General features: G+C 36.3%; 1 long non-coding RNA gene across 1 annotated transcript in view; it reads left to right on the forward strand.

Annotated features, from left to right (window-relative positions):
* The window catches only part of LOC106527448 (uncharacterized), a 108,138-nt gene that overhangs the window by 27,481 nt on the left and 67,792 nt on the right, over positions 1 to 12,865 (forward strand). The window contains exon 3 of the long non-coding RNA XR_001311392.1: positions 10,295 to 10,360. This is a non-coding gene — a long non-coding RNA (uncharacterized LOC106527448). The remainder of the gene's footprint in view (positions 1 to 10,294; positions 10,361 to 12,865) is intronic.

The raw sequence follows: 12,865 nt of genomic DNA on the forward strand, positions 1-12,865 counted from the left end.
GAAGAATTGAGGCAGTTCTGAAGGCAAAAGGGGGTCCAACCAGTTACTAGCGTGGTGTACCTGATAAAGTGGCCGGTGAGTGTAGAGTTTGTTGAGTGTTGTCTTTATTAATTCTGTTTTAAAATGATTGGATACTAATTGCAGTAATGTTGCACAAAATCGAACGTTACCAGCAACAACTCATCAAAACCTGAACATTTTACTATTAGCTTTAAAAAAAAATCTAATTTGGCTGATTGAGTTGTTTTGGATTACCATATTAAATCAGTATTTTTTTTTCAGATAAAGTTCTATCCAGACTGCCAGCTTTTGATCGTTTTAATTAGTTCTGACCTTATTTCCAGACATCTGTTGTGCTGGTTGTCAAGCGACACAACAGCCACWACCCCTCCTCAAGGATGTTTAAAGAAATGTTATCTCAGCCTTGGCTTTGGCATCACATTTCTTTGGGATTCTGATTTTTATGCAAAAGGGGGTACATGTTTGATACCAAAGGATTGGAGCTGCATGAAGATTAATGACAACTTGGCAGTGTAGTGGCTGTTGAATTAATACCACCCCCCCCCCCCCCCCCCCCCCCCCCCCACACACACACACACACACACACACCTCTCTCTGGGCTCTGTCTGGCTCCTGGTTGCCAGAGAGACGACAGGTCTGGTGATGCAAACACAGACTTCCCTGAAAATGTGACAGTGACACATCTGCAAACCTTTTAAACCCTGAGTCTTGCTCTGGACTTTTGTCTGCTTTGGGTATTAATGTCTGCAGAACTCTCAAAAGTACACAGATGTCAAACAAAGGTCTGATATTAGTGATTGGAATAATTAGTGACATTATAGGTAAGTTTCCCAATGACCTTACTTCATTTGCCTTTTAAGATAATCTGTTTATGTGCTATGTTGAMTCCTGTCTGCTTCACAAGCTGTGTTGCATGAAAGGAGGTTGGCATTCTGCTGAAGCAAAGTTGAACAGATTATCTCTGAAGCGTAACTCACCTTTGTGCCTCTTCATGCACTTGTACATATATATATATATATATTGGCTTAGTGTAAAGCGCTTTGGCGTCCGGACCGACTTGAAAGACGCTCTATAAGTTCAGTACCATTTACCATATATATATATATATATATATATATTGGCTTAGTGTAAAGCGCTTTGGCGTCCGGACCGACTTGAAAGACGCTCTATAAGTTCAGTACCATTTACCTATATATATTCAAAATTTGACAGCTCAGAATTTAATTAAAAGTTTTGTATTTGTGTTACACATATATGCTTGATGCCATTGTGTAATAATTCATATCAGTTTGGTTGTTTGTTGAATATAATTAGATTTAACTTGACATTGATTTAAAAGTTTTCTCCTTCGTGCTATCTTTAGTAACTGTCACAGTGCATTGTTAACACTGTTATAGACAAAAGTCAAAACTCAAAGCAATCGGTTCAGTGGAGGTCTCAGTTGTCTTGTAGCTGCTAATTTTCTCAGCTTTTTGTTTCCAGCTGTATCACACTTTCTGAAGCTACTGTGTCCTATTTAATTATACAGCAAGTAAATTCTTCAATTTTTGATTCTTCATTAAAAAAAGATTCATCCAATTATGTTCTTAACAAAAGAATTAATGTTACAAACAGGAAAACATCCAATAAATTAGATCACAGACAGTTAAAATGAGAAAGCTGAATGTGGCTGGGGTTTTCCTATAATCTACACTTCTTGAGTTAATTTCCACCTTTTAATTGCTTTCAGGTTTTATTTGCAGGTTGACTAAACACTGGCATGCACCAAACATTCATTAAAGTGAAAAGAATAAAATACTCTCTGTGAACGTGTAATCTCTTGGGTGTAGTTGGGAAATCATAGAGATTTTTTGAGAAGAACGACATCCCATCACCTCATAAAATATGAAATATTTTATCTAATAAATTCAGTCAAAATTGTGATGTTTTACAACTTTATTTTAACCGTTTTTTTGTTCGATTTAACATGTGCTGTCATGATTTGCTCTTTAATTCACCTCTCTGTTTGCCTGTTTTTTCCTGCGTTGTCATTCAAAAGTAAAGTTGATGAAAAGTGGTGTCAAATAAATTAGCTTAAAACTCCTCAGTGATAATTTAAATTTAAATAACTGGAATGAGGATTTTGAAACATTACAGTGTTTATATTGAATAAACCATCCACCATTTACTGTGTCAAAGTGGCGGGGATGCTGGCATCCGCTAACTGAGCCGTCTCATTAGTGAATTATTATTTTTTATATGAATAATGTAGACAACCTTTGGGAACAAGTTTGTGTTTGGTGGGAGCCTACTTAAGACTCTTGTGGACAAGTTGTGTCAGCCAAAACAAAACAAAAAAAGTTTCCTTTAATGCTTAACTTGTTACTGTTGACAGCAAAGCATTCAGGACTGTGCTGACTGTATGCCACACATGCAGTCGCTCACTTGTTGAAAATAATAATAAAAAAGATAAGTCATCAAACCTCCCCCGCTCACATCTCTGTGGACCGGTGCCCATGGTTTTTGCACTGTCAAATGTGCATTCATCTTTGTAATGAGGGCTCTATGCACTAAATATGTGCTGTAACATCCCTCTCAGTCTAACTGATGGACTGTTTTTACTGGCATCAGTCAATCAAGTCCTGACATAATTCCTCCCCTGAGAATAACTTGCTTTTATCAGTTTCCTTATGACTACTTAGTTACACAAATGCATAAATGCAGACATCATTTGTGACCAAATTTGCTATTGTTTTTTGTCTTTTTTTCAAATGGCACTGTAGTTTGTTTCTACTGAAACATGAACTACAATGTGACTTCTTTCATCTAAAAAAACATTATAAAATGTTTATTTTTGTTATTTTTAATTGCTCCAGCATTCCACAATACTTTGCTAAATGTATTTCTTTGACTAAATAAATAAATTGATTAATTAATACTTAAAATGATTTATGATGTTAAAAATGTACTAATTAGTGTACTAACAAAGTTGCATAACATTTTTGGCTGGCTTCCTGCAAAAAAATATATATTTTTTATTTTTAATAATTTAAATTAACTTCTGTTTCAGTAACTGCTTCTAATTTGAAATGCAGTTATTATTCTTCTGATGGACTGGTGACCTGCCCAGGCTGTATTGTGTGTTTTATGACAAATATCTAACATTTCAGCCACCTGCCTGTATCAGCAAAAGATGGTTAGAGCATCTCATTGTCATTTCTTTAAGACTTTAATTGGCCTCCAAGGAAACAATAGCTACGTTTACATGGATATAAGTAATCGGATTAAATGGCCGTTCGGAATAAAAATCCGTCATGTAAACAGCCCATTCCGATTTTTCTGATCCGATTGAGCTCGATCCGAATGAATTTTAAATCCGAATGAAAGGGGTGGGTTATGCCGATTGATGATCGGAATGACGTTCATGTAAACACTTAATCGGATTATCTTATTCTGATAGTAGAAAACTGACCTGTGTGCATGTCTGCTGACTTTCATTCACCTGGCTCTGGAGGAGGTGGGAAAGCAGCGCTCCAGCTGCGCTGCACAGCGCAGAACTTTTCCTCCACGCTCTCTTAACAGATGAAAAAGGAGGCAAACAACAGATGTTGCTTCGCAAAAAATAAAAATAAAAAACACGTATTGCTTCATCTGCAGCTCAACCGAGGAGTAACGACATCTCTACCATTATTAAAAGCTGACACGGGCCCGTCCTGAGCGCACAGAAGAGCTTTGTTTACGTTTACAACATGGAAGTAGAGCTGAAAGTTTACAACACTGCGCATGTCTGGACTTTTATTCTGAATAAAAGTCCTGTGCATGTAAACACTTTTCATGATCGGATTGTGTCCATGTAAACAGTACATTTGGATTATTATAATGCGAATACATTTCAATCCGATCAAAAAATTTTGTGCATGTAAACATAGCTACTCTATTCAGGGTTGTATCATTCTATCAAAGTGGAACATTTTCTGAACAAAAAAAAAAAAAATACATGACTCTATTATTGTATTTTTTCTAACAAAAACAACCTGACTTTTGTTATTCTTGCCTAGCCATGGTATGGGTAATTTTAGTGTAGAAAAACAGCCTCACACTCAGGTCTTCAAAATAATACCATGAAACCTATTTCATTTCAGTCACTTTTACCTCGGTATATGGAATTTTTTTTAAACAAGGCTGTTTGTTCCTGTAATCATACCGGGACTCTGAGTGTAGCACATTATTGATACTAACAAGACAGCAGGATTGCATGTACTTGAAAAAAAATTGCTGTTTTTTCTGTTGCTAAATGTTTATAGAAATAGAAGTGTCATTTTATTTCGATTGCTTATCCACAGTAAAGACCAACAAAAAGCATTCAAACTGAAAAGAAAAAAATACAAAAGCTATTTATTTAATATTTTGCAAAACACAATTTGATACTAAACCACTTCCTACTTAAAAACCAGGACTTGATGTGATTTCTCATTCAGTAGCTGTCATCCCTGCTGTCCCCAACAACTCCATTTCTGTAGAAACAAGAGGGCATCCTCTGACCATTACCCCTTTTTATGTGTGTGCCTGTTTTCAAACGTGGGGGGTTTGTAAATGCTGCCATTCCTCTTTGGCAGGAGTTTTATCTTCCAGACACAAGCTGTCTGCACAGCCACTATGGCCACATCACTGTTCTCCTCTGCACAACGATTGCCAGCTGTGTTTATTTCCTCAAATTGCTCATATATTGACATTTTTATCTGGACTGTTTTATTTTTCCCTTCGAGGGGGAAAAAAAGATGAGGTCTCTCCATTGACATAATGCATGCCATAAAGATACAATAAAGATATTTTTTATGGCTTATAACACAAATAACCTGCTGTATGTGCTTATTGGAATGCAGCCCTTTATTGCAGGAACTCTCTGCAAAAGGCAAAACCTTGTCAGGATGTCGTAAAGACCTCTGATGTCCTTGTGGAAATGCTGTGATCATTGGCTGTCAAAAACATTAGAAAATGCATCTGAAGGAAGTATCCCTCATAAAACGTACTTGTCAAACCTGGTAGATCATCTCCGATATCCTCAAGGTTTCAAACAACCTAGAAAAAGGCTCCGGTGACTCCAGAGATGTTGCTGTATAACAGTAATGTCATTTTCTAGACATACTCTCAGATGACTTAGAGCCATACAACCATGCTTGTTTATTTATTTATTTATTTATTTATTTATTTATTTATTTATTTATTTATTTATTTATCTATCTATCTTTTACAAAAATCCCCTAAATACCATTATCAAAGACATTCTGCCATGGTGAACTACACTAGAAAATACACTGAGCATACTTTATATGACAGTGTCCCTTCTCTACAACTATAAGATCTTTTTGTCTCTTTTGGGGAGTACTGTTTACATATACATGTAAGTAAAGCTATGCAAAGCTTTCCTAATGCTAATATTCACAGTAAGTCGTGTATGTGTACGCATATGTATGTTATATGTATTACTTCAACAAAGAGAAGTCTATGATTGAAATWAAATGGAAGAGAGATAAACATGCACTGACGTATCCCCAGTTCAGATTCTAACCATCACTCTCACCCCACACGCTTGTTAGAGGAACTCAGAAGCAAACAATGCTCCAGGGTAGGAAGAAGTGTTGCGGTTGATGTCAGATGCAAATGCATTTCTCTGCAACGTCTTTCACACAGTTGTTAATTAGGACAGAGTGTGTTGCAGTGTTGAAGTGCATTTTTTTGGTTGTTTTTCACCTCATAATCTCAAGATAATTAGTGACTGGCTATGTCAACCCCTTTTTCTCTGCTCCCCTCACTGGTCTGAGCAAGATGTGGTGATTCACTGTGGAACAATAAATGTGAGTAATTGACACATTGTTTGTTCTTTATGCAAACAAAGTCACTACTCTCTTGCATTCTGTAAATCAAAAGGGGCGTCCAAGAAATTTTGTGTTGTTTGCCATCTCATTTCGCACTGATACAATCCTCCAACTGAAAAAAATAAAAATAAAATGAGCAAAAAATAAACTGTAACAAAATGTATTTTAAGTGTGCAAATCCATCTGTAACAAAACAAACAAAAAAATCAAGTTAAACAAAAGTATCTTCAATGGAATTTGTGCTTTTTTATTGATACTGTGCAAGATGATTTTCTACTTCACTGAGAAAGATAAAAGCAGATATGCTCAAGTATTTATTTTTGTAATATTCTGTAGAATATCGTAAATGCATATACAATATTTCAAAACTGAGTCATGAGATATTAAGTAAAATACATAGGTTTGTTGCTTATTRTGTTAATATTTTGAACACTTTTTAAATGTTTTTGCTCTTTGATTCAGTCATATTCAATCATGTCAGTATAACACTGCTGTAAATACTAGAGTTTGATTTTTTCCCCCATTTAAAGTGATTGTAGGGGTGTTTTGTTGAAATCAATAGCATTGTCAGATTACTGTTTACCTGTGATCCTTTCTTGCACAACTAAAAAAAAATGTTACTATTTCATTGGGGGGAGGGGGGATCGCCAAAAAGATAGAGAGAAAAGAAGAATGTAACAAAAAAAGCTCCATTTATTAGATCATGCGTAATTTCCACTGCATGACATTTCCTCAGCAGCTTTAAGATCCACAGAGGCACAAGTCATCTGATTCAGCTGTTTGTTCTTTTCAAGGTCCAAGATACCCAGGGACATCAAAGAAGTGTTGGAATTAAAGGCTGATGATCAGAACTACTGGTGTGTGTGTATAAACCTCGGYGGGCACGAGTGAAATCACACAGAAATGTCACTGAGGAGAAGGACCTTTTAGCAAATGACACAGTCCCACATCTTAAAAAGAGGCTGAATGCTTGTGAAATTGGTACTAACATTAAAATAGGTCAAACACATAAAAAAGGTAGCCATTACGTATTTGGTTCTTAACTATGCCACACAGCTGCCAACATGAATAAGCTAGACGTTTCAATCAGCATCCCTGATTGTAAACTTCAATTTAGCCTGCTCTCAAAATGGTGGCACATAAAAACAGTGGTGGAATAGGATGGATATAGGAAAAGTGCTGAGACAGCAAGTTTAGAGATGAAAACCTCCCAAAGCTTCCATGAGTCCTGCCACCTGAGGTTCGTAAGTGTGTGAAATCCAGCAAGTCCAGCATTTTATGTGCAACTTTCCCCCCTTGTAATACATTAGTGAGTCCACACTGATCCATCTGCAGTGTTGCGCAACATGCAGCCTTAGGTGAMGTTTCTGCAGTGATGTGATTCAAAATGTGCAATCTAAATGTCAGTTTGATTACGTCCCACCTTCCCAAATAGAGAACAACGAAGAAACTGTTGGCCAATAAAACAAAACATTATTTTACAGCGCAAAACTATAATGTTTTGTTTCAAAGCTATTAAGCTGTAAACACTATTTAAACCACATCATAAGCAACTCTCAAAATGGTRTATTTTTAATTTCTCTCATTACTTTAAAAGAGTCGCTTGCTATAAAGCCACATATGAGTATTTCTCAATGAGATTTCATTTCACCAAATTGCTATTATCTGCTTTTGGTGTTTTTATTGCTTGTTTCTATCAGGATATTGAAATGATCAAAGAGGAGCGGATCTGATACRAAACAACAACACATGAGACCAAATAAACAATAAGTGTTTTTATTTACAGTGCACAGGATGGGGACGGGTTGGGACAGCTGTAAAGGAAGGAGACCAGGTGAGTATCGATGATTAAGTGTAGTAGATATCTTTGAGATGAGTAAAAAGGATTTGCTTACGGGGGGAGAACAGGGGAGCAGCTCGGAGAAGAAGACGAGGATCCACAAAGGTAAGTTTGGTAATCTCTGGTTTGCAGGTGCGAGGAGGAGAAGCAGGTGAGTTGAGGCAGGTGAGTATTTCTCTTTTTAGTTGGAGGCAGACAGGCAGATGAGCAGGGGGAGTAGATCTTCCAGATGGRTTYKCAGGACCAAGAACGAGTTCACTAAGCATAGAAAAAACACAAGTAAGTACTTCTCAGATAATTCACAGGTTAGGCAGGCCAGGAACAAATACCATAGATATGTGTTGCTCCGGCGAGGTCCTGTTCTTCAGTGCCRTCTAATAAACCCCTGGTGCTCATCAGTGGAACCTGCTGCAGCYGCGCTCCTCAGAGCGTCAGCCAATCATGGATCAACAGGTGAAAAAACTCTAATGGCCACAGTTTCTGATCAGAATCCAAGAAAGAGAATGATTAAAATAGTAAGAAAAGAAACAAACAAAAAGTTTTTTAAGTAGCATAAATCTCGACACAATTTTCTTCATGTAATTCTGTATTTTCAAGATAAACCAACAGAAAAAGTGTGAATTATTTTAAAACTCTTCTTAAATTTACTATGATTGTCACAAAAAAGTAATCTTAAGTGCATGCAATTGTAGTCTAACATTTTATAACAAGTGCTGCGTTAAAAAGTACTTTTGTGTTTAGCAAAGATAAGTCAACACAACGAAAACTGACTTTTGGATTTACCTGGAGAGTTCCTTTTATCTGAGATCTAGAGCACACTTTGTTCATTTTGAGGAGGAGAAATCCAGAAAACTGATTTATCTGACCATTTTACACCAATTCTACAATGTGATGGGCCACTTCAAAACCCTCTGAGTACAGAGAGATCAGTTTCATCTCTGAACAAAGGTAAATTCCTCCGATATTTGAGGTTTTCATCATCTGACACAGTTTTTCTTAAAAGCTATGGCCTAGCAAAAATTGTGAGCCTGATGTTAAAATGTGAATCTTTCCTGTAATGTAAAATATGCTTCTTAAAAAGACGATAAGTTCCCTGTTTACTGTGATAAATTACACAAACCCAAACAGCTTTCAATATCAGAAACCAGTTGAGAGAAAATTCATTCTCACCGTCACGCACACTATTATAATCCATCACATACACAGAGTCTTTCACGTACATAAAGAGTCCCATTTATTTACAGCARAGGCCCAAACAATTTACAGCTGACTCCAGCGACATCCCAATGCTGCGGGAAAGTTTTTGCTTGAGAAAATCTTGCTTACTAGACACTGAAGCGTGACTGCACGCACTGCTGCTGGATGCATCCGTCATCACACAGACATACTGTCATCTGAACACGACACGCGGAGAAAAAAACACAATAAAAAGTGTGATTGCAATGTAGACTGTAGTGTTAACGTTTGGGCTCTTGAGGCATTTTTAAATGTGACACAACAAGCATCAATATTTTTATTGTGTCTTCTTGCTGAGATTCTGATTTAGAGTCACTTTGTGAGAAACTATGTGACATTTGATGACATTTAGGTTTATTTTTTCTCATCATTTCTAAAGTTCTTTGAGAAATAAACACCAAGCCAAATAACTCTAATGCTATAAAGACAAGACAGCTGCATAATCGAACATCCACATTTAAAAACTTGGTATTTTTTCCACATAATAACTACATACAGTATAAATTAGAAGCATGTGTTGATTTATTTATTTATTTTTATCCTTGTTAAGTTTATGTACCTATTGGGCATGGTAATAAATGAACAAATGTGCTATTTTCTGGATCCATAAAAATGTTTTCTTTCATGAAAAAAAAATCATAAAACCATGCAAGGACACTTGAGGATGTATCAAAATAACCCAGTCAAAAGTAATCAAGTCAACTGTAAATTGTCATTGAATGTGCTGTAAATTTTAAAACAACAATGTGTTTTCCTTGAAACAGAAAAACTACAACATATCATGATGTTGTTTTTTGTGTTCTCTGCCAATCTTTTCAGCTGCTTTCTTTGATTCATCTGCATTCATTTTAAAAGTCCTGATATTGAGCGTATATTGTCCGCACTGCAGACACGTGATGATGCTTTCCCGCTCCTCAGTTACTGAACGTGTAAATGGTTTTCAGTTTTGGTAAGTGTTTTGAGAGTGGGGGGTATAAACTTAATGGCTCAACTGCAGGCTTCTTTTAGTCTATACTTCTTTAAAAAAATCATTTTATGTTCAATTTTTATTTTTATTTTTTTGTGTGCAAATGCTGTAGACTTCTGATAAGTTGAAAAATTTGTTGGCTCAACAACATAAACAAAAAAAAAATGTCATGAAGCAGCTTAAAACTTCCCCAAGTGTTTATTTACATCTTTTCATCTCATTTATAATGAAAAGCTATCAAGGAAGAGGAGTCATACCAGGCCAATTACTGGCACAGTTTATTCTTGGTTCCTTAACAAAGTTATACATATATAATATTGTTATAGCCCCGTTTTCATCTAAAATGTTTTTTTTTCCTTTCTTGTTCTTTTCCAGTTTCCTCCGCTCTGTCTTGATGCGAAACACCTACAGCAAATCTACCAACACATTGGTGATCCACTGGTAAGTTTGAACTGTAACAACTCTTACTTTGCAGGCTTCACTAAATTATTAGTTTTGACAATTTGGTGAAGCCTGAAGCAAAGGAAAGCTGTTTCCCTGTTGTCCGTGAGTTGCTCCTATTTGACATATTCTGTCCCTACTTTTTGCCTCAGGTCTGTCTCTCCTTGCTGAGCTTGGCTGCCTAACATTACTTGCCAGCTTTACCTTGCTCTACACTCTCCAATTATTGCTCACTCATGTGGCTGCTGCACGGCTTTGGGGTTTTCTGCTCCGGCTCTGATCTATCTCTATRTCCTGCTTCATGGGTATAACGTTGTTGCCTTAAACTATGAACTTAATATCATTTTATAAAATGATATGCACGTTAACCCATTCCCTTTACTATCAAAACTGCCTTTTTTCTTCAAGGTAACTATTCCAATAATGGTTGAATTCATTTGATTGTAACATGATTTAGTTTTGACTTGTCCTGTTTGCACATTTAATGCATCTTACACACTGCCTGGCCCAAGGAAAAAAAATGCTCCTATGGATTTTAACTAAGCARATAGGTATGAGCCTCCTATTGGATTATTACTGTATCAACGATTATCTTGCAGTGGACAACAGGTTTTTCACCCCAACTGGTGCAATGAGTTGCTTTTCATTTCTTAAACCACCATGTTGAAAGACACATCCCTTGGTCATKGAAAATATGTCAATGAGAAGTGTCAAATCATCGGCAAGCATCAAGCAGAGGAAACAMATAGGGTGATTGCAGAAACCATTAAAAWTGGGTTAAAAACTGTCCAMTGCATTATTAAAAAGGATAGTGGGGTTCATCRTCTCTAAGGAAGAAATGTTGAATGATAGGTAATGGCAATTACTAAAATGTTTGGAGAAATCAAATCGAAGAAAAACAACAGGGTTATGTTTAGTAGTGAAAATATGAACATTTCTACAGGTACAATGCAAAGGGARCTCGAGGAATTGGGAGTGAACAGTGTAGCCTTAAKAAAACCACTAATCATTRAGGCTAACAGGAAAWAAAGCTTCAATTTGCTAAGGAGCATAAAGATTGGATTCTGGAACAATGGAAGAAGGTCATGGTCTGATGAGTCCAGAGTGATGGGTGCATCAGGRTAAGAAGAAAAGCAGATGAAGTGATGCACTCTTCAGGCCTAGTRCCTACTGTACAAGCCTGKTGAGTCAGTGCTATGATGTGGGGTTGCTGCAGTTGGCCAGGTCCAGGTTCAGCAACAGTATGTGCTCAAAGACTGAGCTCAGCTGACTACCTGAATATACTGAATGACCAGGTTATTCCATCAATGGTTTTTTTTTCTTCCCTGATGGGACAGGCATTTTTATTTTTCCTTTTTATTTTTTTGGCCAGGCAGTGTTGTCATGTTTTGCAAGGAAAAGAACCCAAAGTCGGACGGAGGTAAGAGTTTTACAATAAGTAAAAATGTTTATTTAATAAAAATAAAACACAAGCTGTCGAGGCAGCAAAAAAAACAACAAAGAGAAAAAAACGAATAACGAGAACGACGAGGCGAAACATAACAGTGGGTAGAAACCAAACAATAAACCAGTGAGGAAATGAGAACTGAACCAGGATTAAACACAAACTGAGGGAATGAGGAAATGAACAACACCTGGTGAAAAACACTAATTGGGAACTACTAAACAGGTGAGGATAATGATTGAACAGGTAAACAGACTGAGGAGAATGTGTACTGATGCAAGGAGGACACAAGAGGGAAACAACACAGAATTACAAAACACATCCTCACAAGTGTATATGAGTTAAAATCACATAATTGTTGTATTATAACCTGTGAAAACTTCATCCTCTGACTTATTTAATCACTGAAGCATTTTGGCTGTAAATCTGTCATTTGGTGTTAAACTTGGTGCATCTTTCAAACTGAGCTATGAAGGTGATTGTGTGAACAAATCCATGTAGATCAGCATTTTCATAGATAATCAAACCAAGCTGTTTGCAATATACAACCATAAAGTCTGACACTTTATTTAGCGCTGAGTAAAGTTGCCACTTGTTACTTTATGCAATGAATGAAAAACAAATAAAAAAGAAAGTGAAGCATTTTAGTAAAATATGACATGTAGCTGGTTGATTTCTTACATTGTGTTCCCCTTGTGCTACAAAAGGCAGTGTTTATGGCTAAATAACGAAAATAAAATAAAATAAAATAAAAAACAGTCCATAAATAGATCAAAAGATAAATGTGTTCTTATTTTATGTTTGCCTACAAATGGGTTTTGTCATCTAAACTGATCAATCAATTAATGATAATCATAAAGTTTGGAGTTCTGTTCCTCCAGACCACTTTGAGAACAAAATAAAACAAAAAAGTCGTACTCTCTAAAGCTTAGTTTAGGACATTTTGCCACACTGAAAATGCATTTACCAACTGTCAGAACAATGAGCAATGAGTGCGCAATCTCATGAATATTCAGTTGTTTGTGCCCAAAATAGAACAACATACCTTCAGTATATATATA

This window comes from Austrofundulus limnaeus, unplaced genomic scaffold, assembly GCF_001266775.1.
Source record: "Austrofundulus limnaeus strain Quisiro unplaced genomic scaffold, Austrofundulus_limnaeus-1.0 Scaffold325, whole genome shotgun sequence".
NCBI lineage: Eukaryota > Metazoa > Chordata > Actinopteri > Cyprinodontiformes > Rivulidae > Austrofundulus > Austrofundulus limnaeus.